This window comes from Orcinus orca, chromosome 10, assembly GCF_937001465.1.
Source record: "Orcinus orca chromosome 10, mOrcOrc1.1, whole genome shotgun sequence".
NCBI classification, from domain to species: Eukaryota; Metazoa; Chordata; class Mammalia; order Artiodactyla; family Delphinidae; genus Orcinus; species Orcinus orca.
This window is the reverse complement of record NC_064568.1, coordinates 104352612-104379070: the sequence shown is the minus strand read 5'-3', so window position 1 is coordinate 104379070 and position 26459 is coordinate 104352612. Positions and strand designations below refer to the sequence as shown.

Genomic DNA, 26459 nt, shown 5'->3' with positions numbered 1-26459 from the left:
ATTTGTCCTTCTGTGGCTCATTTCACTGAGCATCATGTCCTCAAGGTCCATCCATGTTGTACAGATACTAGCATTACCGTCCTTTTTAAGGCTGAATAATATTCCATTGTATGGATGGACCACATCTTGCTTATCTATTTAATAATCTGCCAGTGAATGCCTGGATTGCTTGCCCCTTTTGGTTATTATGAATACTGCTGTGAACATGAGGGGACAAATACCTTTTGAGACTCTGCTTTCAATTCTTTTGGTCATATTATCAAAAGTGGAATTGCTGGATTGTATGGTAATTCTATTTTTAATTTTTTGAGGAACTGTTTTCCATAGCAGCTGTACCATCTTACATTCTTACCAAGCGTGTACAAGGGTTCCAATTTCTCTACATCCTCACCAACGCTTGTTAGCTTTTGTTTTTGATAACCGTATTAGTCAAGGCTCTCCATTCTCCAGAAAAAGAAAACCAATAGGATGTGTGTGTGTGTGTGTGTCCATACAAACATAAATATTTATTTATGTTTATGTTTGAATTTATACATACTTATTTTTATTTATTGTAAGGAATTTGCTCACATGATCTCGCAGTTTGCTAAATCCCCAGGTCTTCAGTCAGCAGGACTGAACTCCAGGAGAAGTGATGGCTTTACCCCAGTCCTAAGGCCAGCAGGATCCAGACCCAGGAAGAGCTGATGTTAAAGTCTGAGTCAGAAGTTAGGGAGATATTCTGTCTCAGCTCAAGGCCGTCAGGTCTATTTGGGCTGTCAACTCAACCGGGTGAGTTCCACTCACTTTAGGGAGGACAATCCTTTTGACTCAACCTTCTATTCAAATGTTAATCTCACCAGAAACACCCTCACAGACACACCCAGAATCATTTTTGACCAAATGTCTGGGCGCCCCTGGACCATTCTAGCTGACACATAAAATTGTCATCTCAGTAGCCATTCTAGTGAGTGTGAGGTGATCGCTCACTGCGGTGTAGACGTGCGTTTCCCTAACGACTAGTGGACCATCTTTTCGTGTGCTTATTGGCCTTTTGTTTATCTTCTTAGGAAATGTCTATTCGAATCCTTTCCTCATTTTAAAATCGGGTCATTTGCTTTTTGTTGTTGAGCTGTAGGAGTCTTTGTATACTCTGGATGTTAACCTCTTATCAGATAGATGCTTCACAAATATTCTCTCCCATTCTGTGGGCTGCCTTTTCACTCCGTTGCTTGTGTCCTCTGACGCACAGAAATTTTTAACTAAAAATTTTTTTCTGTGATAAAAAAGTATAACATGAAATTTACCATCTTAACCATTTTTAAGTGTACATACAGTTCAGTAACATTAAGTATAATCACATTGTTGTGCAACCAATTTCCTGAACTTTTCACCTTGCAGAACTGAAACTCTGTACCCATTAAAAACCAGTTTCCCATTTGCTCCTCCCATAACCCATGGCAGCCACCATTCTACCGTCTGCCTCTGAATTTGATGGCTCGTATGGGTGGAATCGTGCAGTGTTTGTCCTTTTGTGACTGGCTTATTTCACTGAGCATCATGTCCTCAAGGTTCCTCCATGTTGTAGCAGGTGTCATAGTTTCCTGACTTTTTAAGGCTGAACAATATTCCATTGTATGTATAGACCACATTTTGTTTATCTATTATCCATCAGTGGACACTTTGGTTGCTTCTGCCTCCTGACAGTTGAGAATAGTGTTGCAATGCACATGGGTGTGCACATATCTGTTGGAGACCCTGCTCTCAATTCTTTTGGATGGATACCCAGAAGTGGAATTACTAGATCATAGGTTAATTCTATTTTTCATCTAATGTAATGCCTTACTGTTTTTCACAGGGGCTGCACCATTTTACAACCCCACCACCAACAGAGCACGGGGGTTCCAGTTTCTGTACATCCTTGCCAATGCTTCTTTTCCTTTTTTTTTTTTAAATAGTAACCATCTTAACAGGTGTGAAGTAATATCTCATTGTGGTTTTGATTTTCGTTGCTCTAATGATTAGTAATGTTGAACATCTTTTCATGTACTTTTTGGCTGTTTCTATATCTTCTTCTTTGCCCATTTTTTAATCAAGTTATTTGGTTTTTTGTTGTTGAGTTGCAGGAGTTTTTATCTTCATATTAACCCCTTCTCATTTATATGATTTGTAAATATTTTCTCTCATAGGTTTCCTTTTCGCTCGGTTGATGGTGTCTTTTGATGCACAGAAGTTTTTATTTTTTATATAGTCCAATTTGTCTATTTTTACTTTTGTGGCCTGTGGTTTTGGTATCGTGTTCAGGAAGTCCTTGCCAAACCAATGTCATGAAACTCTTCCCCTATGGTTTCTTCTAAGAGTTTTATAGCTTTAGGTCCTACATTTAGGTTTTTTATTTTTTGGCTGTACACGGGCCTCTCACTGTTGTGGCCTCTCCTGTTGCAGAGCACAGGCTCCGGACACGCAGGCTCAGCGACCATGGCTCACGGGCCCAGTCGCTCCACGGCATGTGGGATCTTCCCAGACCGGGGCACGAACCCGTGTCCCCTGCATCGGCAGGCGGACTCTCAACCACTGCGCCACCAGGGAAGCCCCATACATTTAGGTTTTTTATGGATTTTGAGTTAATTTTTGTATATGTATAAGGTAAGGGTCCAGGTTTTGCACGTGGATGTCCAGTTTTCCCAGCACTATTTGTTGAAAAGACTCCTTTCCCCAGTTGAATGGTCTTGGTACCCTTGTGGAAGGTCAGTTGACCATGTATGTGAGGGTTTATTTCTGGGCTCTCTATTCTGTTTCATTGGTCTATATGCCTGTCTTTATGTTACCCATTCATGATTTTGTAATATCATTATTGATCACTTTGAAAATTATGGTTCATGGAGTTTTTTACATTTTCCAAATGTTGACATGTTTCACTTACAATATCAAAGTATCAGTATCACCACCAAACTCATCAAAAAGTCTTAAGGCATTGGTAAGCTGCTCATGGGGGTAGATATAAGATTTCCTAAAGTCTGATTTTTACTAGGTAGCTCAAATTTGTATCATTGCCAATAAGACTGACAGCTGTTTGCCTTGTAGTGACAGGTTCACTGTTTTTGTTTCAAGGTAATTTCTGCCAGCTACCCATATCTGAATCTACGTATGGTATATAATTTCAGGTACTGATAAGGGCTGGAGTTGGGACTGGGGCCTGGGGAGGCTCCCTTGAGGAGCTGTGTTTGAGTGCAGTTCTGAATGAAGTGAAGGAGCGAATCACAGGAAGATCTGGAGGTGGAATGTTCCAGGCAGGGGAAACAGAGGGTAAAGGCAGGAATGGAACAGCAGGAAGACCTGTATAGCTATGGGATGAGCAAGGGGAAGGGGGCGGAGGCGGATCTTACAGGTGTAGGAGCCAGGCTACAAGAGCTCCTGGCCACAGACAGGACTTTGGGGTTTATTCTGAATGAGACGGAGGCCCCTGAGGGTGTGAGCAGGGAGTGCTGTGACCGGCCTCTTAAGTGGTCTGCGCTGCGTATCGAATGACCACAGAGTCAGCAGCGGGAGACAACGCACATTCATCACGTCACGGTTTCCGTGGGGAGGGGTCTGGGCACGGCTCAGCTGGGTCCTGTGCCGGGGTCTCCCAGGACGCAGTCAGGGTACCGCTGGGCTGGGCTCTCACCTGGAGGCTTCGGACGCCTCAGGCTGCTGGCGGGATCACCTCCTGGGCCTGTGGGATTCAAGGCCCCTCGCGCCTTCTGAGTCAGCACGGGTGCAGGGCTGCAGCGCAGACGGGCGGAGGTTATACACTGTGGCGGAGTCACTACACGGCCCCGCCCACACTTGGACAGGGTGAACGTGAACGTGGATGTCAGGAGGTGGCGGTCCAGGAAGCCAGAGCGAAGTCCATCCACCGCACCTGACATGTGCTCTGAAAGACCGTCTCAGGCTGAGGATGGAGAGGAGACTCCATCTATCTACAGGGCAGGGGTGGCGGGGCTTCAGTAGTCCGCAAGGCCTAGTGACAAAAGGCGATCTTCGCTGGAAATTAGGAAATCATTCGGGATGTTTTTTCAACAAATATTTATTGAACCCACTATGTGAGGGACATTGGACTGGCTTGGGGATTAAGTGAGGAAGTCAGATTTCTCATTTTTGAGAAAACATTGACTTGAGAGGGCAAAGGGCAAGTGTTAGTTGACGCTGGTTGAGGAGTACGTGGGAGGTGAGGATGTAGTGACAGCCACTTGGGGTGTCTGCATAGAGCTCGGAGAGCCCACAGGGCAGAGGAGACAGGAAGGGGCTTGAGGGAGCCCAGAGTCAAGAGGGTGTTTTGTGTATGTATTTTCTTTTTGTGTGTTTTTCTTTCAGGCCGAAGGGTAGGAAGAGTGGAGAGAAAGAGATCGAAGGTACAACAGTGGGACATTCCTGAGGAGAAGGGTAAGGGCCACGAAGGGAATTACCTTAAAAAAGGAGGGAAGACGTCTTTTCTGAAACAGTCTCCATAGTTCTGCCTTTTCCAGAATGTCACAGAGCTGGAAAATATGGTACATAGCCTTTTCAGATTGGCTACTTTCACTTAGTAATACGCATTTGGGGTTTTTCAATGTCTTTTCGTGGCTTGATAGCTCACTACTTTTTACTGCTGAATAATATTCCATTGTCTGGATGAACCACAGTTTATTTATGCAGTCACCTGCTGAAGGGCATCTTGATTTTTGGCAAATTTTTGCAATTATGAGTAAAGCTGCTATAAACTTCCGTGTGCAAGTTTTTGTGTGGACATAAGTTTTCAGCTTCTTTGGGTAAATACCAAGGATCATGGTTGGTGGATGGTACGGGAAGAGTATGAGGTGAGTGCAGTAGAATTAAGTTCCTTGAGAGTGAGACTGTGTTTTTGTTAAGGAAGCATGACCGCACCAGAAAGAAACAAAGGAGTTGAGGATATATGTGCGGATATATGTGCAGATAAGTGACTCATTGCTGAGTTTAGGCTGAACAGGTTTAAAGGGAGGGCCTCACCTGAGAGGCCGGGTGCACGACTGGACGCACCTGGAGAGGGAAGCATGATTGCAGCTGCCCACTAGAGGGGCTGAGAGAGAAAGAGAAGATGGTGGGAGATAGAAGTTTTTAATGCTGTTAGAAACTGTATTTTCCTTAAGAATAGATTAATTCTGCAGGAAGGAGACCTTCAGCATATGCAACCGAGGATAATAAAAGGAAGGGGGAGCACAGTCAAGTCAAATAAAAAATTACTTGTTGATCGTCTGCTTTGTGCCCCGCTGTGTGCCCGCCTTTGGCGGGGGGACTTCTAGTTTATTTGGAGCCACCACGTTTTCTAAGACTTGCGAGTCAAGAACTAAGCCAGAGTGTTGTGCCTGTTAGAACCCCTGTGTACAGAGAGCAAGGACGGGGAGGACAGGCAACAGCGATGGGTGAGCGGTGACGCTTCACGGGGCCGCTTCTCACACTTTTGCAGCCACCTTCCCCTCCACCTGCTGTGCTCACATCTTGTGAGTGTGTATGTGTGTGTGTGTTTATCCTCCAAAACACAGGACCTGTGACCCTGACATTTCGAGAAACTTGCCAAGGCAATGAGGTGTCCAGTTTAAAATTCAATTGTTCTGGGTATTTCAGGACATGTGACCAATGTTCAACACGTTCATTCCCATTTTGTCCCCCAAGGACACCCATTGTAAGTGGTGTCCTGGAGTTGTGACCACAGCGGCCCTGTGTTTCGTGAGACACTCGAGGGAACTTCTGAACCATCGGGTGGGCATCACAGGAAGCTTGCGTCCCCCCTATGCGGGCGAGCAGACCTCTGGGCCCCAGGTGAGGACAAGGTCACTGTTTCCCATAACATTGTGTTTTTTCAGGCTGTTTTCTGCTCAGATACTCCTGTGTCATTAATGTATGCGACCACAGAGCAAATGAACGCGGCCTTGTGTCTGACCCGACATCGAGGTGGGAGAGCTATAGCCGTCAGAGGAGACGCATTCATTTGTTCTGTCCGGGGTTGACCCGCCGGAAAAGGCCGTCCCTCTCTTTGTGTTCATTCCTTTTTCAGCTTGTCCTGTGTTTCTTATCAGTGTCTGCCAGCCTCGAGGATTAGTGGCCTGGAGTTCACCCTCACCGTCACCCTCTGCCTAAATTATTTATCTAACCATTTTGTATTGATAGTTTATGCTGGATAGGCAAGGGACTATTCCCTGCCCCCCGCCCCCAGAAGGATTTCCAAGGGGATGGGAGGAGACCTAGAAAAACACCAAAAAATTCTTTGACTTCTTCTTTGGACTTGGGTCACGCCTCAGGGCGGTGGGTTGGGTGGGGGCCGGGTGGATGGGGGATGGAGTGAGATGGAATGTAGACCAAGGCCTGGATCCAGATCTGAAATCACATATCTGGCTGTTCCTTTTATCTTTTCTTTGAGGCAAGACTTCACTTCTTTTCATGCCAACTCAGGCCAAACTTGTGGTCAGGTTCTGCCCATCAGGGGAGCTAGGATGAGAAGGAGGTGGCAGGCAGGTCCAGCTCCCACCAGGAAAGCCCCTTTCTCACGCCTCCTTGGCTTTCGCCTAGCACTGAACTTCTAACCGGTGAAAACCGAAGGCGGTATTCAAAAGAAAAGCACACATTTGGTACGTTGATTGGTGAGGTTCCTTCGCATCGTGTTATTCCCGGGGCGTTTGTCGAGGCTCCCGCTGAAGCCCGGTTCTTGCCCAGATGTGTTTCTTGTGCAAAGATGGCTGCCCTGACCCAGACCTGCTTCCAGAATGTGTGTCTCATCCCTGCCCTTGGCGAGCCTGCAGGTCCTCTTCTGGAGCCTCCTTGCAACCAGTTCTCCAGATTCTGGCTCATTCATTTCAAAGGCTGTTTACCTTATTTACTGAAATTGCATAGTTGTTTAAAAACAATTTGAACTTGTATATGAGTTCTTTAAAGAGAGGGGCTTATGTCCTCTGCTAATTGAGATTTTGGCCTGTTCTTTAGATTTTGATACACTTACTTGGAAATTGATTTTAAAAATTTGTTGATAATACCATAAAGACCCTAGTAAATAGCATTAAATTTAACTTTTTACAAGAGATTTGTTGAAAAGTTGTTTAAGGTTTCAAGGGCAATTTGTACTTATTAGGTATGTATCCTGTTGGCCTGATATAGGACAAAGTGCTGAGAATAAAAGATCCAAGGACAGGGCTTCCCTGGTGGCGCAGTGGTTGAGAGTCCGCCTGCCGATGCAGGCGACACGGGTTCGTGCCCCTGTCCGGGAAGATCCCACATGCCACGGAGCAGCTGGGCCCGTGAGCCATGGCCGCTGAGCCTGCGCGTCCGGAGCCTGTGCTCCGCAACGGGAGAGGCCACAACAGTGAGAGGCCCGCGTACCACTAAAAAAAAAAAAAAAAAAAGATCCAAGGACATAACCAGACTTCCACTCCTGGGCATACACCTCCAAAATGAGTACTATGTCCATCATGTGTGCAAGAATGTCCATGGCAGCATTTCTCTTCAAGCCACCACCTGGGTTCCAGATGTCAAACATCTGGTGACAGAAGAGTGTGGTGCAGCCGTTTAACCTACAGCAACGCGGTGGGGCTGGTCCCAGCTTCATGGCGCCACCTGGGGACCCGTGTTGAAGCGAAAGTGGGCATCTCCCAAGAGCACATGCTCTACGGCTCCACTTATACTAAGTTCAGAACAGGCATAACCCATCTATGGTGACAGAGGGCAGAAGAGTGCTGACCTCTGGGGTGTTGGCTGGGAAGGGCAGGGGTGGGCGTCTCTGGTCCTAGAAATGTGTCCATCTCGATCTGCTGGGGTTATACAGTGGGTGCACGTGTAAACACAGGCTGAGCCATACGGTAAGATGGGTGCATTTTCTACATGGAAATTATACCGCAATTAAATAGCTTAAAAGCAAAAGATGGACAATACAGAGTCCCTGACCTCAAGGAGCTAATAGTCTAGTAAGAGAGAAGAATGTGGAAGGGAATCATTCCCTGCCTTGTGCCGAGAGCTGCCCTAGAGGTTTGTAGGAGGAGCAGCAAAAGGGCACAGGAGGCATCACCATCACCCTGACACTGCTCTCCAGATCGCCAGATCCAGAGAATATTTCCCGGCTCGTCTACTTTTCGACCTCTCTGTGGCATTTGGCTTTGCCAGCTGCATTCATTGTCAGGAACACTCTCTTGCTCACGTAGCCTCGTGGCAACACTCCCCACGGATCCCCTTCTCCCTCTCGCCGTTCTGGTTCTTTTCCTTTCCAGCTCCTTCCCCAGGTCTTGTCGCCGTGAAGGGTCTGTCCGTGGCTCTCTCTCTCACCCTGGTCTCCGGGCAACCTCGTCCATCCAGGCCCACGGTTTTGGCTGCCCTCCCCCTGTGTCGCTGACCCCTAATTTGGTGTCTCCAGCCCACATTTTCATCCCCACCTTCAGAGCTGTGTACGGATGTGCCAGCTGGACACCCCCCACTGGGTGTCCTGCAGAAGCTCACATGTAACATCCCCAAACTGCACTCTTCCTCTGCCTCTCCTCCCAGTCGCCGCCTCCTTCTGTTTTCCCTCATCCAGGAAATGGCCTCTGGGTGCAGCCCTGCCTTTTCTACCAGGCTCGGTTAGAGGATCTCTGTCTGCGCGTCCATCTCCCTGGCACACACGGTTCACGCTCAGTCAAAGCTGCTGTGTACCCGCCTCCAGGAAGCCCACCTGGGTTAATGCTTGGTGGAGCCTGATTAGGCCTACCATGCTGTTTTTTTCTGACCAGACTTACCCTTGCTCCACAGCCTTCCTGCCTCCCCCCAGTGCTGTCTGATCGCGGATATCCTGGGTCCTGTGTTCCTTCCGTCAAGTGTCAGAACCGCAGTTACTGACTTGAGCAAAAGGAGGATGTGCTGAAAGAGCTGGATTAGACCTTGGCGTAACTGAGTCCCGGGACTTTGACTTGGTCTCTGCCCTTCACTGTGCTCTGGCCCTCAGACCCGCTCTCCTGCCTGCTGGCCTCACTTATAGGGGGCCACGGAAGGCTCTGATGCTCTGTGACACTGTGGTTGGTACTTCTCTCCATGCCTCTCCACTGCACCTCCCAGAGAGTCTCTCTGGCCTTACTTGGCCCATGAGCTCCCCTGGGCTGACCGCTGAACAGGCATGGAGGCTCCAGGGTCCAGACCAGTGCCCACGCCCACCTCGGGAGCTGGCCACGGAGCTGCTGTCAGAGGAGGGAAGGAGCGCTGACAGCCCCCCACCAAGTCCCCTGCAGGGAGGGGCTGGCGGCCGCCCTGCATTGGCAGCAGCACCGTGAGCTGAGCCTCACCGGCCTCCCTCCCGGGCTGCAGTTCAGCCTCCGAGTCACTCCACCCATCACTGACTCTCCCTCAGCCACGCAATTCCTAGGACGGGTCGTTGTCAGGGACACAGCAATCAAAGAGAGGGACCCTGTCAGCCTGTACTTTCAGTTCGCCCTCTGCCCTTACCCCCCCTGCCCTGTCCCCTGTCTCGGGAGCGAGGAAGGGAGATGCAGCCGCCGGGCCCGGGCCGGTCGCTGTGAACCATTGGTCAGCCGCGCAGAATGATGCTCCCGAGGGGCGGGGCTCCCGGAGCTCACCTCAGGCAGCCTCCTTATTCTGCCCGTACCTGGCCCAGGCTCCGGCCCCGCCCCTGCGCCCCTTCAGGCTGGGAGCGGAAGGGGTGTTTGGAGAAAAGAAAGAGCTGCCGCCCTACAGCTGACGCCCTACAGCTGATGCCAAGATGAGTCAGGACGGTGCACGGAGCTCTGGGGGCCAGGCCGGCACCTCTGCATGTGTTCCTTTGTGGCCTCCTGGTCTGATGGAACATCGTCCAGGTCCTATAGTCCTGGCTCCGTCCCTGAGGTACCTCGTGCGCACACACCTGCGCTTGACCCCGCCGTGGTTCTCGACCTTCCATCAGTAGAATGAGAAGCAGGGACACAAACAGTCCTTTTAACTCAAAAAGTTTCTCTGATCCTGGGGTATTTCACCTGGGGAGAAAAACCACCACACACGCAACAATACAATCCTACATTCTGGAGTTGATTTGATAAAAATCACCATATACCATTGAAACTCTCCAGTAATTTACTAGCAATGCATTTCCTGATGAGGGGAGGGAAGGCCGTGGTTTCTTTCTGTTCTACTGGTTCAATGTGTGCCGTTCCCTAAAATCAACTTGGTACAAAGCCGCTGAAAGTTTTATGTGGTCTTAGCACACACCACACCTAAACTCAGCGGGACATTGTTTCCTTGTTACAGGGCACGTAACAGAGAGCCCCAAATAATGGCTCAGCTGTCCAGCGTACACTTACTGGATCAGCAAAGTTAACAAATGATATCTTATTCCTGGCCGCTTCTGCTGAAATGCGATCCTTCCAAAGGCGAATAAACTGTTCCCACTCGGTGACCTTCCTCCTTTCAGGGAATGAACATATTTGCTTCTCTCCAGCGAGGCCTTTTCCCCTCCCCACAGAATAAACCAAAACATCTGGAGAAGCTGTGGGATCTCTTTCAAGAAGATTACACGTTCTTTTCGGCTCTGACTTTTCTGGGAGGTGAATCTTGACGATGTGAAATTAGAAGCTGGTGTTCGGGCTTCACAGGAGACCAGCCGGACCGTCCCCGGGAAGCTGGCCCGTCTCTCTCTCTTCTTCTCACTCTTCCCTTGTGATATTTCCTTGACCCTTGAGAACACGAGGCGCAAAGAAGCTGCCCCCTCCCTTCTGTCTCCCTGGCAGGGAGCGGCCGCCTGGGAGGGACCTGTCATTGCTGACACTCTCTGCCTGTCCTCTGGGCGCCACCTGAGGCCCGGACTGCTGGCCACTGGGCAGGTCTGGTCTCAGCACTGGACACCCCTCAAGGCCACCGAGCTCCTACCTCTGATGGGAGTAAGTTACGGCCTTGAGGCAGGTGGACCAGCTCTGTCCCCTTCGCAGTGAGGGGCTTTGCGAGTGCTGTCGTGTCATCCCTCATCATCCCCTAATCGTGTCGTGCGTGACGGGCAGGGGGTCGTTGGAGACAAGGCACGGGGACCACCTTCAGGCTGAGAGGGAGGAGGGGGCCCGGCTGTAGGGCAGCCTAGGGAGGAGTTGGCTGCCCCTCAAGGCTCTGCCCTCTTTGCTCCCAGCTGGAAGCTGCCAGTGAGGCTCTCCAAATCCAGCTTTCACTGACGTTCGGTCAGAGAGAAAAAAGGTGGGGTGAACGGTCGGTCGCCCGAGTGCCAATGGCGACAAGCATTTTGACCACTGCGGGAGCGAGCCGAGGGTGTGGGTCCTGAGTCACGGTCGCTGGGAGGATGGGTGTTTGGGGAGACGACATACCTTGCCCCAGGGTATGGGCAGCAGGGGCTGTGTGTGTGTTTGGAATAAAGAGAGCGATGGGAAGACCAATAATCGGGGTGGAGAAAGGTCTAAAGAGCCTGCCTTGTGTGCGCTGGCGGGCTCGCTATAGGTGGAGTGCGAAACGCTGTTTACACAGCTCTTATTTCCACGTATCAAGAACACGGAGCTCAACGGGGCTCCCTTCTTCTCGGCTGCAAACCACTTCTTTAAGATGGACCCTTAGACTTTGGAGGAAGCCGCTTTCCACCAGGCCTGGTGGGGCTGGAGCAGCGCGTGGCACCAGCTGAGCAAACGAACCTGAGAAAGAGAACTTGGGTGCACTGGAGTTAGCGGCACTGGGCTGAAAGGCTCCCTCCCTCCCCTCCCGCTTGGCCCCATCCCTTCCCAGTCTCCGGAGTGCACTGGAGTTAGCGGCCCTGGGCTGGAAGGCTCCCTCCCTCCCCTCCCGCTTGGCCCCATCCCTTCCCAGTCTCCGGGGTGGCATGGGGATGGGGGCTTCCTCAGAGGAGGTCCTCAGGTAGGGGATGGGGCCTGGCTGCCCTGCAGCGCACTGAGTGTGAGAGATTTACAGTCTTCTACTCCTGACTTTTGTTTAATGGAAACCAGAGGTGTAAAAACTAGGCAGCAAGTAACACCATAGCAGGAAATAAAAGGGGTGGGAGGGGGAGAAAAGGGTGCATTTGAATGGGGCGCAGTCTTTATCAGCCCCCCTGCAGGTAGGTGATGTGGCCTCTGGCGCCCGATGGGGGTTGCAGGGCTGTCTCTGGAGGGTCACCCGATCTAGAAATCCTGAGAAAGATGTGGCCTTTGGTAAAATCCCAAACGGGCTTTGTCCAGACTTTTCCTCTTTTGCTTGGAAATCTTTATTCTAAGAAACATTTCATACATTTGTTTCTGGTTTGTTTTATATTTTCCTGGAACTAGTTGGGTTAAAGAAGTACTTGAGGCCTGAAAAGCCCTTTATGGTGTGTGCGTGTAAAGGTGTCTCTGGGTGTGAAACACAAGATATTCATACTTTTTCTTTCAGGGAACTAGCAAGCTGAGCAAAAGCTGATGTTCTGAACCTTTATCCATGGTTTCCAAGTGGGTGTTTTTTCCCCGACGATTCCTGATCCTTCCTGAGGACAGAACTCTCACTTTTCAATACAACTCCCTACACGGAAGAGTAAATCCTGCTTTTAGAGCCTTAGGTATTTCTTCCCTTTTTTCCACACTCACACCTGGGTTCTGATTCATCAGCTAAATTCAGGTGGAAGAAATCAGATGCTTATAAAAATATTCTAAAAAGTCATGCCTAACCTTTAAGGGGAAAGGGCTAGATGTTTCATTAAACATTTATCACTTTTTGGGCGGGAAATAAACTTTATTTTCCTCTCTTGGGGAATTACCCAGAAGCAATAAAATGCTGTTTTATAACTGAATATCCCAGTTTACATCTCGTGGAACGAAGCAAAATAAATATAAACTTTAAAAATAAGGTCACGGCCCATATATTTTAAAAAGCGTTGTCACCATGGGCCAACACAGCTCAAATATGTTTCTTTCATGTTTAACTGCATGGGGGTGCACAGATTTCCCCCCTAATATCAGTCTTGTTTCTCAATTAACTGATTTCTGCTGTAGTGTTTGGTTAGGGAAAAAAAGGAGTAGTGATGGAATCTTATGTCTTATTTAAAAAATAAAACATTATCAAAATCTGAGAATAATTCCTGGGAATGAATTCCTTTTCTCCCTTCTCCACTTGATCCTTCAAAATTTTCTTTGGTGGCTTTACTTTTGTTTATTTTCAAGTTTCACTTTCTCTTGGATTTTATATGCACCTTCTCTGTGAAGAGTTCGTCCTAGTTTAAATGCCTTCTCCCTGCATATTCAAGTATTAGGAAGGAAATGGTATGGGGCCTGGGATTTGCTCCCAAACAATGCAGGGGGGTGAGTGAAGGAGGGGATGCCGGTGAGGGTGCAGGTGAAACCAGCTTGGTTGTGAGCTGATCATCATTGAAGCTGCATGTGGGGCACACGGAGGTTTATGACATTATTCTCTTTGGAGAATAATGTCATATTTTCCATAAAAAAGTTTTCCTCAATTCTCTCCAGTCTTCACGTTTCTCTTTCACTGGACTCTGGGTTGTCAATCCATGTTTCCCTCCTTGAGACCCCAAGTGTTTATTCTGGAGAGGATACCACTTCGCCCAGTTGACAGGCTCTGATGATGGGATTTTTGGAGATCTTTCTGAAGAGATTGTGAGTGGAAGGCTGTCCTATGGCTGTTTCTCAAATCCAGACTCCTCTAGAGCAGGTGGGCGAGTTCTCAGCCGCCGTAGGGCATCTGTCTAAAGCACCTACTTAAAACTTGTAACACATTGCAACAGGCATCTTGATACAGCCCCTGTTTGACACGGAGGCAGAGGAACTCCAAAGGGAAGAGTTTGAACTCTGTCCACAATTGGGGATTGGATACGTTCAGAAAAAGCTCACGGGACGTCCGAGTGAGGGCGTCACCCACTGGGGCCAGGAGGCAGAGATGGACTTGAACCTCTGAAAGTCTTTCTACTTTACCAGGCTCCTCAGAGCACAACAAAACTTGCTTTTATTCTCTCTCTATAAGGGTAGGATGGATAACTAATAAAATCATAGGTAGATAATGGTATCATCAGAATTCCAAATTGCTTCAGTAGGCAAGAATCATGAACTAGAGGCACCAAGGTAAACTATAGTATTAATGGTTCTACGTCCTGCATTTGGGTGAGAAGGACCAATGGAAGTTGTGTAGCAGAGACCTGACATTAGACACATACAAAAGGCCTGGGATCTCAGAGAATCTGGTCTGAGCCACAGTGAAATGCAGTTACTGAAAAAGCCAACACTCTTCAAATTGCATGAATGCATTTATAGCATCCACATTGAGGGAGGTAGTAGTTCCCTATCAGGGTGCCACACTGTAAGAAAGGTATTAAAGCACTGGGAAAATCCAGAAGCAAGTGAGTAGGATGGAAAGGAGGCTGGAAGTCATCATCTATAGGATCATGAAAGAAAATAGAAGTAGCTATAGGGTCACAGCTTTCTAGATGGAGGACAAAAGGGGCCCCAGGAAGCTGGGAGGTACTCACAGGGCACAGAGAGAGGAGTTTGGGAAAGCAACCTCGTCACACTGTTGATGAAATCCTGGGCTCACCCCCAAGCTGCACCGGAATGAACTGCATTCTAATCAGCACATAAAGGACTTTGAGAACTGATTTAATACGTAGACCATGCAGGTCCCAGACCGGCCACTGGGCACCAAATGTATGGGGCAGCTCCAAATAACACTACAAAGGCTTTGGACAGTGACCTGACCTGACGACCACGAAGACGGTGGGTGGGAACTTGCAGCCTGAACCTACCCGGGTTGACTGTCTGCTAAAACAACAGTATCAATAGTTTCTGTATATTTTAACCAGACCCAGAGTCTCATAACGTAATAGTCAAAATGTGAGCCAGAATTACGTGGCATAGAAAGAATTAGAAAAATATCAACTGGCGTGGCAAAAGGCAGTCAACAGACACCAATAAGGTGACACAGATGTTGGAATCGTTTGACAAAGATATTAGAGAAACTATTATGAAAATGTTCCGAAAACAATTGTGAACACAGTTCAAAGAAATGGAAAGAACTGCAAAGTGAAATAGCTGAAATAAAAAACTCACTGGATGGGCTTATTAAGATAATATAAGATAATTTGTTCCTAAGATAATGTATTAATTATAAGTGTATATTAGTTTTTTTGTTTTTTGGTTTTTTTTTTTTGCGGTACGCGGGCCTCTCGTCGCCGTGGCCTCTCCCGTTGTGGAGCACAGGCTCCAGATTTGCAGGCCCAGCGGCCACGGCCCACGGGCCCAGCCGCTCCGCGGCATGTGGGATCCTCCCGGACTGGGGCACGAACCCGTGTCCCCTGCATCGGCAGGCGGACTGTCAACCACTGTGCCACCAGGGAAGCCCTATAATTTATTTTTTTAAACAATGACTCTTGTTAATGTTTGCAAACTCCTGAAAATTTAACAGTCAGCTCTTGTGAGCCGATACAAGCCAGCTCACAGCACAACTGTCTACCGTGAACAGTCTGTGTCGGTGAACAGTAAAATAGCCTTCACTGTAGGACTCGCTAGAGAATTTAATATAGAGACAGACACTGTGAAACACCAAGTGGGGGATGAACGTGCATTTCTAAGTAGAGTTGACTTGTGTCTGGGGAATGAACGTACTTTGGGAAATGCTGACCTAAACAAACAACTAACCCCACACTCCCCGGCTGCGTTCTCCTCTCTCTCTGGCTCTGCAGGCACCTAAACCCTGCCATCCACCCCAGCCCCAGGCCTTTAATCTTTTCTGTGTCTTCTTTCTACACGCTCCTCTGTAACTCATCTCTTGGCACAAAGCAAGCCCTCGTTACTGTTTTTTTCATAGACAGCAGCCAAGTTTAAAATCTGGACTTAACCAATAATGATTTTCTCCCATTGCTTTTTCCCAGATTTAAGAGAGAACCTCAAAACTGTCTCTCACAGTATCCATATGCTTTGCAGCTACTAAATCACAGACAAGATGGAGACCATCTCATAAGCTTGGCAAGGCAAACCTCTGGGAGTGTGTCAGACGGCAGTTCCCTTCCTGGTGGCCAGATTGGTCCTCAGATCTCTGTGTTGACCTTCCTCCCACCAGAAACCCTGGTTAACAGGAGTGGGAAGAGCCAAAAGTCCGAGATGATGTGATTTCCCCCCTCGGTTCTCGGATGGACGATCCATCACAGGCCATCGTCGGCACCCCTGGGTCTTGTTTGGGAAACGCTACTTTTTATTACTTTAGAATATGTTTAGGTCCATGAATATCATCCCGAACTACAGGAATTTGACTCGATAGAAATTTCTCTTCATTCGCACACAGCTGTTTCACCCGTGTTGGCAGTTTTCCTGAAGAAAAATGTTGCCCCTGGTGGAGCAGGAGTGTCTTTCGATGTTGCTGGCATTTCAGCGACAGATGACGCGCTAGAGCAAAGCTGCTGTCCAGGGGGTGTGGGCCCCCCTCGCCATGGCCGGGCGTGCGGACTCTGAGAGCAGTTGGGGCCTGGGGCGTGAGGGGCTGGCGGGGAAGAGTTTGAAAACCTGCCTGTCCCTCTTTGGGAACCAGTATTTAAACTTAGACTGGTTGGAATAATCAAATTCAGAGCAGAAGCTGACACCACAAGACACCATCCGTCCACTCCTTTCGTGGGCACTTTAAAGTCGTAATTTAGACTTTGGCAAATTGGTGTTAAGGCAGATTTGTTAACACACTTGCGGATTACCAAGATCAGGTGGTTGGCTTGCTTTCTGCTCGCTTGTTCAAGAGGGTGGGATTGTCTGCACACACAGTGCAATTCATCAGAGTCAGCATCGGGTCTCTTTTCTGTAGATAGTAATGCACTTCCTTCCTTTAGACATGTGGGTATTTTGGAATATGTAGATTAATTTACTTTTTTAACTACTTCTAAAATTTGTAGTCTCATCAGAGGGACAAATAAGTTCCAGCATTTTTCCTCCTTCTTTGCGCCTTTAACTCCTAAGATAGAGCTTGTCTGGCTGCCTTGTCCAATCAGAAACACTGTTCTCAGTGGTCACGTTTTTGATAACTTCTATTTGTAATACTAATCATAGTTTCAAGATCTGGGACTCCAGTTAGTCATAAAGAGATCATCGAGGCTGCAGAGGGTAGAAATAATAGATGTATCAGGTATTCTAATTATTTGCCAGTATTAATGGGCAAAATATAACTATTTTTATTTCAACCAGCTTCAGTGTTGCTAATGGTTTGCAAATACATCGCATACCTGTGTTCACATTGGTACATCAGCTACATGAGCAAAGTGTACCCCCATGAAAATGAAGAAAATCAATGTAATCCTTTTGAAAAGAAAGAACGGCAAATCTTACCCCGCGGGGCTTCCCTGGTGGCGCAGTGGTTGAGAATCTGCCTGCCAATGCAGGGGACACGGGTCCGAGCCCTGGTCTGGGAAGATCCCACATGCTGCGGAGCAACTAGGCCCGTGAGCCACAACTACTGAGCCTGCGCGTCTGGAGCTTGTTCTCCGCAACAAGAGAGGCCGCAACAATGAGAGGCCCGCGCACCACGATGAAGAGTGGTCTCCGCTCGCCGCAACTACAGAAAGCCCTCGTACAGCAACGAAGACCCAACACAGCCAAAAATAAAATAAATAAATAAAAATTAAAAAAAAAAACAAAACATGGATGCTTCCAGGAGAGAGAAAGCAGAGCAGGGATCCAGAGCGTGTTTAAAAAAAAAAATCTTACCCCGCTTATTGTACACAGTGTTTGGCTTAACTCAATAATAGATATGTAATTTGTGATGGGTTAAAAATGAAGTTATCTTTCTTATAAAGATGGTTGTATTGCTGCTGTTACTGTTAAGAGCTAAGGAAAATCTTCCCTTTCATGTTTGCAGAGTTACACGCACCCCTTTAATCTGTGGTATCAGCGTTTGTCCAAAAGCAGTTGTTTTTGAGAGAGGATGGTCCAAGCGAGGCAGAAGGAAAACAAAATTATTTTTAAAAGGAAAACATGAATCTGAGCTGTATATTTAAAACAGAGAAATTAGCACTTTCCAAGGTAAATGAAAAAGAGCTTATCTTATTTTTCTCAGAAAGAGAAGATTTGAAAGCTAACCCATTTAGATTTTAAAGTCATAAACGGATTGGTGAAATAGTGATCGATTCAGTGTGTATTTTATAGTAGCGCGGAATTTAAAAACTAGGAACTCCTACAATATTATTTCACCCAAAGCATCATACAGAGAGGAAGGTCACTGGAGTTGATGAGTTATAAAATACTGTAGCTCAAGAGACCTCTAACATGGTGAGGAAAAGCTTGAAAAGGGCCTTATTCTGCGCAGCATTTGAAACATACCCTTACACCAATTAATACGAAGATGAATCAAGGGAGGCGAGCTTTGCCTTTCTTCTTTCGGGTCAAGGAAGTCACTGAGGTATAATCTCGTGTCCTACTCTGAGAGTTTGGAGCCAGTGTTATCCTGACTTAGGCCGTGTTTTGATGGATTATCCTGGGAAAGGAGAGTTGCCACAGTGTGCGGCCGATTTAATTCCTCAGGAAAGCGACGCCATGGTTTCGTATATCTCCCGTGAAGTCCACGCCGGGGAAAGGAAACCTGAGCGCGAGGCTGGTCCCAGGTGCTGGGTTTCTGGGAGCCAGGGCCTCACCTGACAGGTAGACACTAGCGCGTTCAAGTGATAGATCAGACTGTGAACTTCTCTCGGGCAGGGACCGAGGGGCATCAGACAGGAAGAAAAGATTCTAGGTGGAATCAAGCTTCACATTTCTCAACCGTATCCAAGAGTCACACGTGTTCTCTTCAGTTCCTTGCCCTGAGGACCGGCCTTCAGGGACTTGAGTCCAGGCCTAAAGCCCTCTAAAGGGTCCCCTGACTTCACCAACTGAGACCGGCCAGGACTGGTCGAGGTGTCCTCTCCTACTTCAGGGAGCTCAGATGCGCTTACTTTTGCTTAATTAACAGTAACTAGACTGGTGGTCTTTCAGGGGCTTCGGCAGTCATCGTTACATGGTGGTTCTGATCTCTTCAATGTATGCTCCACTTGTCTGCTGAGCAGCTGCTAGCTCTCTGGATATAGCTGGGCGCGTATTTTCTGAGCGAGTGTTGACCCCAGCAGCATGGCGGGCGTGGTGCCTTGGGGATGGCCGTCGTTTGCTCCCGCTGTCTGAAGCTGTACGGAGCGTCCCCAGTGCCTGGCTGGCTCCCGCTGTTGTGGCTGCTGGGGCCAGCCAGCCTCTGTCCCTTTCCAGGGCAGGGACCCTACTTGCTAAGCGTCCCACACCACCTGCTTAGCTTTGATCCTGGAAAAAACCAGGAAGCCGCTAGAGCTGGGTATTCTGCTCAGATGACCAGGACGAAGCAGAGTTAACAAGGAACAGATGCCCAGTCGAGGAATACACCGAGCGGCTGGGCGTGCGGACCCTCAGGTTCACACCTGGCTTTGGTGTGTCTGGGGCCGAATCCTGCTGTCAGCTGTCAGCCTGTCTTCACAGCAACGCCGAGTTTTACATCAAGCAGGATGTTAGATTAGCCAAGTCATCTCCACCCAGCTTTTGATAGCAGAAGAGGTTGGGAGAGGGAGGAAAACCTGTCTCCTACTTCTCCCAAAGCTGAGGAGCTGGCAAGTGTGTCACTCTTTGTAAATCCATAGACTTCTCTTTACATTTTCATGCAACACAGACAAATGGGATTTTAGATCTGAAGTTCCAGAGAGACTGCTTAGCAGGGTCGTTCTCAGCTTAGGTCATGCCCCTGGTGTCTAGGGAGAAGGGCTGTCAGGTTTAGCAAATAAAACTAGAGGAAATACAGTGAAACTTGAATTTCAGATAAACAACAAATAATTCTTTAAGTATATCCCAAATATTGCATGGGACATACACTAAAACATGACTTGTTGTTTATCTGAAATTCAAGTTTAAGTGCATGTCCTGTATTTTATCTCGCAGCCCTCCTAGGGGTTCATGAAATGGGCCTGGATTACAATTTGCATGTAGTTCTGGAGTCTTTTGGGCACGCTATGACAGGCCTACGCTTCCCAGAATGATCTATCCGTTTGCTTAGGTGACACAGGGAGAGAATCTGGCAGTGAGAAACTACAGCAAAAGGTATTTTCGTGTAGAAGCAGCAATCTACTGTGGGAAAGGAAAAGGCAAGTATGAATCTGGGTCTTTGGAGTTCAGGCTTCAGGGAGGGGAAGTGCCTCGCAGAGATCTGATGTGTAGTGGTTGAAAATAATATTCAGCTGTCACAACTCGGTTTAAAACTCTGTCTTTCTATCATTCTTGCCAGGCTCACACCCTGTGAAAGTCAGGCAGGGAGTATATTCTATGACACCAGGCTGATTGCGGCCAGATGTTAATCTCGCTGTTTACTCTATTTTATTGCTGTTATATTATCTTTTTACTGCAGAACAGTGACATGTAATGAAGCTCCTAATACACGGTAGTCCAAATCGGCAAATTGCAAGGTCTGGGAAGCTTATGTTCATCTTGAAAGTTTTTTTCAATACCTTCCCCCCTTTTCTAAAATCCACTCATTTATCTTATAGCTAAGAGGCCTGCATTCACGCTCTGAAAAAACATCCCCGACTCCTGGGGAAAATACGTTGATGTAGTTATTGTTTTTGTCATCGGACATCACGTTCTCATTACGACGGGAAAGAGCCCTCCCCGCCGAAGGGGAGCTTCCCGGAGCGCGAGCTTGCTGCGGAAACACGTCAAGTCCCACAGCGCCCCCGGCTGGCCGGCAGAGGGAGTGCGCACCTGTGGGAAGCTGCCGGAAGGAGGTCGGCCGCCCGCACCGGCAGATTCCTTTGCTGGTCCAAGCACAGGCGATGGGGGTTCGAACATAAGTGGGTGGTTGGAATCTGGTCATTTTGAGGAAGAATAGCAAAGAAGTCATAAAGAAGTGTCCATGACTCTAGACGGTAAATAAGAACGAAACTCTGAATCGTCTGAAAGTGAGTATTTCAGTATGACGTCGTTGCACAGCCTTGGAGGCTTTCCCCTCTCCTTTGCGTTGGGAGAGATACTCGCAGACAAAGAAAGTTAAAATCTCGGGCACAGTTCTCAAAAGAGGGAGAGGTGGCTGGATCCGGCGCCGACCCTGTAAGCGCAGGCAGGGTTTCAGTTTGCTCGGGGGCTGCAGGCGCCTGGGTGGCAGGTGCTGTGGTTGCAGCTCCCGGAGGGCGGCAGGCGTCCACTTGCTCTGCGCTGAGAGCGCCTGCGATGTCAGCAGGCCTTCGGTCCGTGCGGCCAGCGCCGTGGCCCACGTCCCCCTCCTCTCGGGCGTCTCGAAGTCCGGGGTGGGCGGCGGGTCAGGACCACCCGGTCCAGCCTCTGGTCTCACGCTCCGTGAGCCCCAGGTGACTGGTCTACAGGCACAGTATCAGCTCTGTCCGAATATTTTATTTTCACCGGCTGTGGTGTTGCGAATGACGTCGTAGCTTATTCTGTTTTTAAACTAATCGGTTTTGGTGGCAAAATTGATCTTCAAAGAGATGATACACAGAGGGTGGATTGTCGTAGAGGGACTTGGGATGTGGTTGCCCAGGTGCCGGGCCAAACCTGCTCAGATACTGGGTTTTATTGCTTTTAGAGTCTGTTTGGTTCACAGAAGTGTATGAAGTCAAATGAGGGGTTAGTCTTGGTCTGCTGGTGAGTTATTCTTCCACGGTCCTGGTATGTGAAGTCGAGGGTAAAGCCTTACACTCAAGGCGGGTCTAGAGCAAGGTTGCTGTTCTTTTTGGGCTCAGGTAGACTAAGTTAACCTCGTGGCCAAATTAAAATGCTTAACAAAATGGAGCGATCTTTTAGTAAAACTGAACAACAAGGCAGATAAACTCGTAACATCTCAGATACTTTAGTTTTCTTTCGTAGGCCAAAGAACTCTGAGTGTGTTTAATTCTTCTGAGTCTTAGGTTTATAAAATTAAAGAAACTGAAGACAAAAATCCAAAAAACGAAAGAATCAGACTCGGGTTGACTGTCGTAAAAGGTAATGGTCCTTAAAGCATCTTCATAGTTAGGGCCAGGCTGCCAGACTTTTTAAATAAATTGTGGTAAATAGAGCGATAGAAACGAATTATGTGTGGAGGGTATTCTCTCAGAAATCTAGTCTGGAAATCTCATTAGGAATTAGTTGCAAACCATCCTCGTTCACCCATGTTGTTGGGTTTATTTGGTCACTACTGTCCCCGTGAAAGGCAGCTGTTGGCCATTTCGCCTCTGGTTTTCTGTGACCAATTTCCATAAAGTTCGTGTAGCAGTTCAAACTTTATTAAGACTCTTGACAAAAACAGCTGCTAGAAGTGCAAAGGAATGTAATAAAAAACACAGGGTCAGAACAACCAGAGTCTATAAAAGCAACATCCACAGTGCCCACGCCCCCCCCCAGGGGGATGCAAACTGATCACAGTCTCCGCCTGGACCGTGGGACCCCCGAGTGGGCAGACAGCGGGACCCCAGGCTCAGCCACGGCTCTGCGGCTCGAGGCCGCCTGCCATCAGCCTGCTGATAACCTAGTTAGGGTCTGGGCAGGGCGCCAACAGAAGAGTAGGACCAGGGCAGGCTTGGGAGCCCTGAAGCATGAGGAGGCACGGATGCAGATTCATTTTATGCTGGTTTTATTAGGCAGTAAAAAATCTCCAACGCAAACTCATTTACTAAAAAGAAAACAGTAAATGTTCAGTTGATCGTAGTTTCCATATTCGCACAAAGGGGCACAAATTAGAATCGGCCAAAGGCTCTGAGATGCGCTTGGAGATCTTGGGGAACATGTGGGTTTGAATAGAAATATGCAGTAGGGAACAGTGTGACAACCAGCACAGTTTCGCTTCGTGGCTTTGGGGGAGCTTTGCTATGTACTCCATGTGCTGTTAAAATGACATCTAGATGTTTCAGGGAAAAACGGGAACACAGTAACTGATGTTGCTTTCCACAGAGAAAGCAGAAAATTAGAAAATATAGTTTATCTTTGTGGGTTTTGGCTGAAATCACAAAGGAGGCAATTTGAAGAGGCTGGTGTGATAATGGAAGAAAGGGAAGCAGGAGCTCTCTCCCTCGGCCCCCTGCCCCTGGCCTCCAACACACACCCCAAGGGATGAGGGAGCCCTCTGCACAGCCGGGGTGTGGGGTAGCCCATCCTGTAGCTGCTCGCTCCCTCACCCACTGTCTCACTCACTCATTCAGCAAACACGGGAGCGCTCGTAGGCGCCAGCCACTGTCCCAGCCGTGAGGACACAGAGCTGAGCAGGAGCCCGTCCTCCGGCAGGTCCCTGCTCAGCAAGGCAGACGAGGACACTTTGAGTCCTTGCACAGAGGGGAGCACAGAGGAAGGCAGACTGCCTCGGACCTGAGGGGCTGAAGGTCAAAGACAAGGCAGCAGTGGACTGAGAGCTGGACACGAAGCAGGTCAGGCAGGGAGGAGGTGGTGGATGAGGCCCAGGCTGGAGGCCGCCGACCCCTCCTGGACGGCTGGACGCGGCCCCTCCCTGCCTGGCCCGGGAAGGTGGCCGGGGGCTTCTGCTTTCAGCCTGGCTGCCTGAGGATGACCAGGGCCTCGCCCTTCTCCAGAGTCACCACGTGCTGGAAGTGTCACCTGTCCCCCCTGTTGCTGAATCTTGTTTAAGGACAAGTGAACACCTTAGTTGTCCAAGTCCCCCCGAGGGTCACAAGCTGGGCTTGTGGTGCCTGTGTCCTCACAGAGGCTGGGCGGACGCTGCTCAAGCCCGTTCCCTTGAAGGCCGGATGCGGTGAAGGCACCAGCCACGCCCATTGCCAGGCTCTGTCGCTCCAGCAGGGTGGGGCACAGGTCAGCTGAGGCCGGTGCAGACGGTGGGCGGCGTCCCTGGGGCTGAGGTCACGGCACTTAGCACCGGGCTTGGGCGGCTCTGTCCCCTCCAGAGGCCACATCTTTGGTGGACAGCAGCCTGGTTGGGAGTTGCAGATCTTTTGTGTGTGTGTGTGTGTGTGTGTGTGTGTGTGTGTTTGTGTGTGTGTGTGTGTTACCTATTTCCAGGCAGGCTTTGTTTTATCGTACTTTTGGGCTTCCCAGATATGGAGTTTTTTACGAATTGAAGGTTTATGGCAACCTTGCATTGAGTAAGTCTGTTGGCACCATTTTCCCAGCAGCACACTGGCTCGCTTCACATCTCTGTCCCATTTTGGTAATTCTTGCAATATTTCAGACTTTTTCATTATGACTATATTTGTGACAGTGTCTGTGATCGTTGATGTTACTACTACAACGTGCTAAAGGCTCAGATGTTGGGTAGCATTTTTGAGCAATACAGTATTTTTTAACTAAGGTAATGTACATTGTTTTTAGACATAATGCTGTCGCACACTTAGTAATCTACAGTATAGCGTAAACACAACACATGCACTGGGAAACCAAAAAGTCCGTGTGACTTGCTTTATTGCAACTGTCTGGAACCAAATCCACAGTATCTCCAGGGTCTGCCTGTATTTTTTGCAGTTTTATTGAGATAGAATTCACATAACATACAATTCACCCGTTTACACTGTGCAGTGGTTTTCGGTATGTTACATTATTAACTTTTAAAAAGGCCTGGTAAAGTCTGTACAACATAATTTTTTGTCATTCTAACAATTTTTAAGTGTGTGATTCAATAGCATTAATTACATTCACAGTGTTGTGCAGCCGTCACCACGTCTATTGCCAACACTTTATCCTCACCCCAAACAGGAACTGCCTAAAACCAGAAACTTCTGCCGAAGTTACTAAGCATTTACTTCACACTCCCTCTTCCCCCGCCTCTGTAAGCTCTAAGCTTTCTGGATGTATGAATTCGCCTCTTCTAGGTTATGTCACGTAAGTTGAATCGTACATTATTTGTCCCTTGTGTCTGGCTTATTTCACTCACCGTGCTGCCCTCGAGCCTGTTGTGCCCTGTGTCAGAACTTCCTCTCTTTCTGTGACTGAATAACATTGCAGTGTACGGAGAGACCAGTTGTGTTCATCCTTCACCTCCCGAGGGACAATTATTTGGGTTGCTTCCATCTTTTGCCTATTGTGAATAACGCTGATGTGGACATGGGTGTATGAGGATTTGTTCCAGTCCCTGCTTTCAATTCTTTTGGGTGGAATTGCTGGGTCATACGGTGATTTATGGTTTTGGGGGAAACACCGAACTGTTTTCCATAACTATTTTCTATTCCCACCAGCAATGTAAGAGAGTTCTAATTTCTCCACATCCTCGATACTTATTTTCCATTAAAAATATTGTTATAGCCAGCCTAGTGGGTGTGAAATGGTCTCTCACCGTGGTTTTGATTGCATGTCTCTAGTGTCTAGTGATGTCAAGCATCTTCTCATGTGCTTGTTGGCCATCTGTAAATATTCTTTGGAGAAATGTCTGTTCAAGCCTTTGCCCGTTTTTAAGTTGGATTATTTGTCTTTTGGTTGTTAAGTTGTTGTTAAGTTGTGTATACCCGTCACTCAGCTTCAGCAATTATCAAAGCATGGCCAATCTCGTTTCAATTTCACCCCACCCACTCTCTTTATATATTCTGGATATGAAACCCTCATCAGATACACGATTTCCAAATGTTTTCTCCCATTCTGTAGGTTGTCTTCACTTCCTTGGTAATATGCTTTGATGATTTACAGCTCTTTCCAAGATGGTAAAAGGGGTTTTATTCCTCCTTCTCACCCGTGTCTCCGTGCTGCCCCTTTGCTCCAGGACGGCAGGTGGTCCAGTGAGAGTGGGAGAGGAAGGGACAGACGGAGACCTTCTCGGTCTGGTTTTCTCAAACAGGGGCTTTCTTTCCTGAGGGCGTCACCCTGTAGAAGAGAAAATTCCTCGTGGTGAATTAATCATTTCCCACTTTCAAAGTAAATATCCCAGTCATCTCCTCACTCCTGAGCAAAGTCCTAGCGCTGCTCGGCTGTGTCTGTGTCCAGCGCCCCACGTGTCCAGCTGCCGCCCGCCCCCCCACCCCCGCCCCCCGGGCCATCGTGGCTCGCCAGGCCTTTGTCTCTCCTGCCCTCAGGATGGGGAGGAGATGTGTGAGAGTGTTTCCAATTAAGTCAGGGTGTGGGAACCTAGTCCTGCAATAAAATGACAGGAACCTCAAAGCTGGGGTCATTGCAAAAGAGGCCGTTCATGTTTTCCATCTGAGTCCAAGACTGGACTTGGCCTTCTGCAGAGACTAGTCAAGTTCCATTAACAGGGTTGGGCCACCGCAACTCCCAGGCCCCTTCTCAGCCTGCTCTGTGCCCACACCTGCCGCCAGCCCCCTCCGCCGGCCGCTCCCAGCTCCATAGGTCCAGAGGGCGGCAAAGAGAGATCCCTTCCCCCAGGACTGTGCCAGGGAAACTCAGCCAAAGCTTTGTGCTTTTATTTTCTAACTTTCATTGTGAAAAATTCTAAGCACATGCGAAAGGAAACCTCTAGGTACTCACCACCCAGCGTCAACAATGATCAAAGCGTGGCCGATCTTGCTTCAGTTTTGCCCCGCCCACTCTCCCTTGCCCAGTGCCATTTTGAAGCAAATCCCAAGCCTCATATAATCTCATTCATGAAGCTTTCGGATTATA

The 26459-nt window shown here is 48.4% G+C and overlaps 1 long non-coding RNA gene across 1 annotated transcript in view; it reads left to right on the top strand.

The window, feature by feature from the left end:
* LOC117197112 (uncharacterized) overlaps positions 1–26459 on the top strand; it is a 150402-nt gene that overhangs the window by 32969 nt on the left and 90974 nt on the right. The window contains exon 4 of the long non-coding RNA XR_004477625.2: positions 4336–4404. This is a non-coding gene — a long non-coding RNA (uncharacterized LOC117197112). The remainder of the gene's footprint in view (positions 1–4335; positions 4405–26459) is intronic.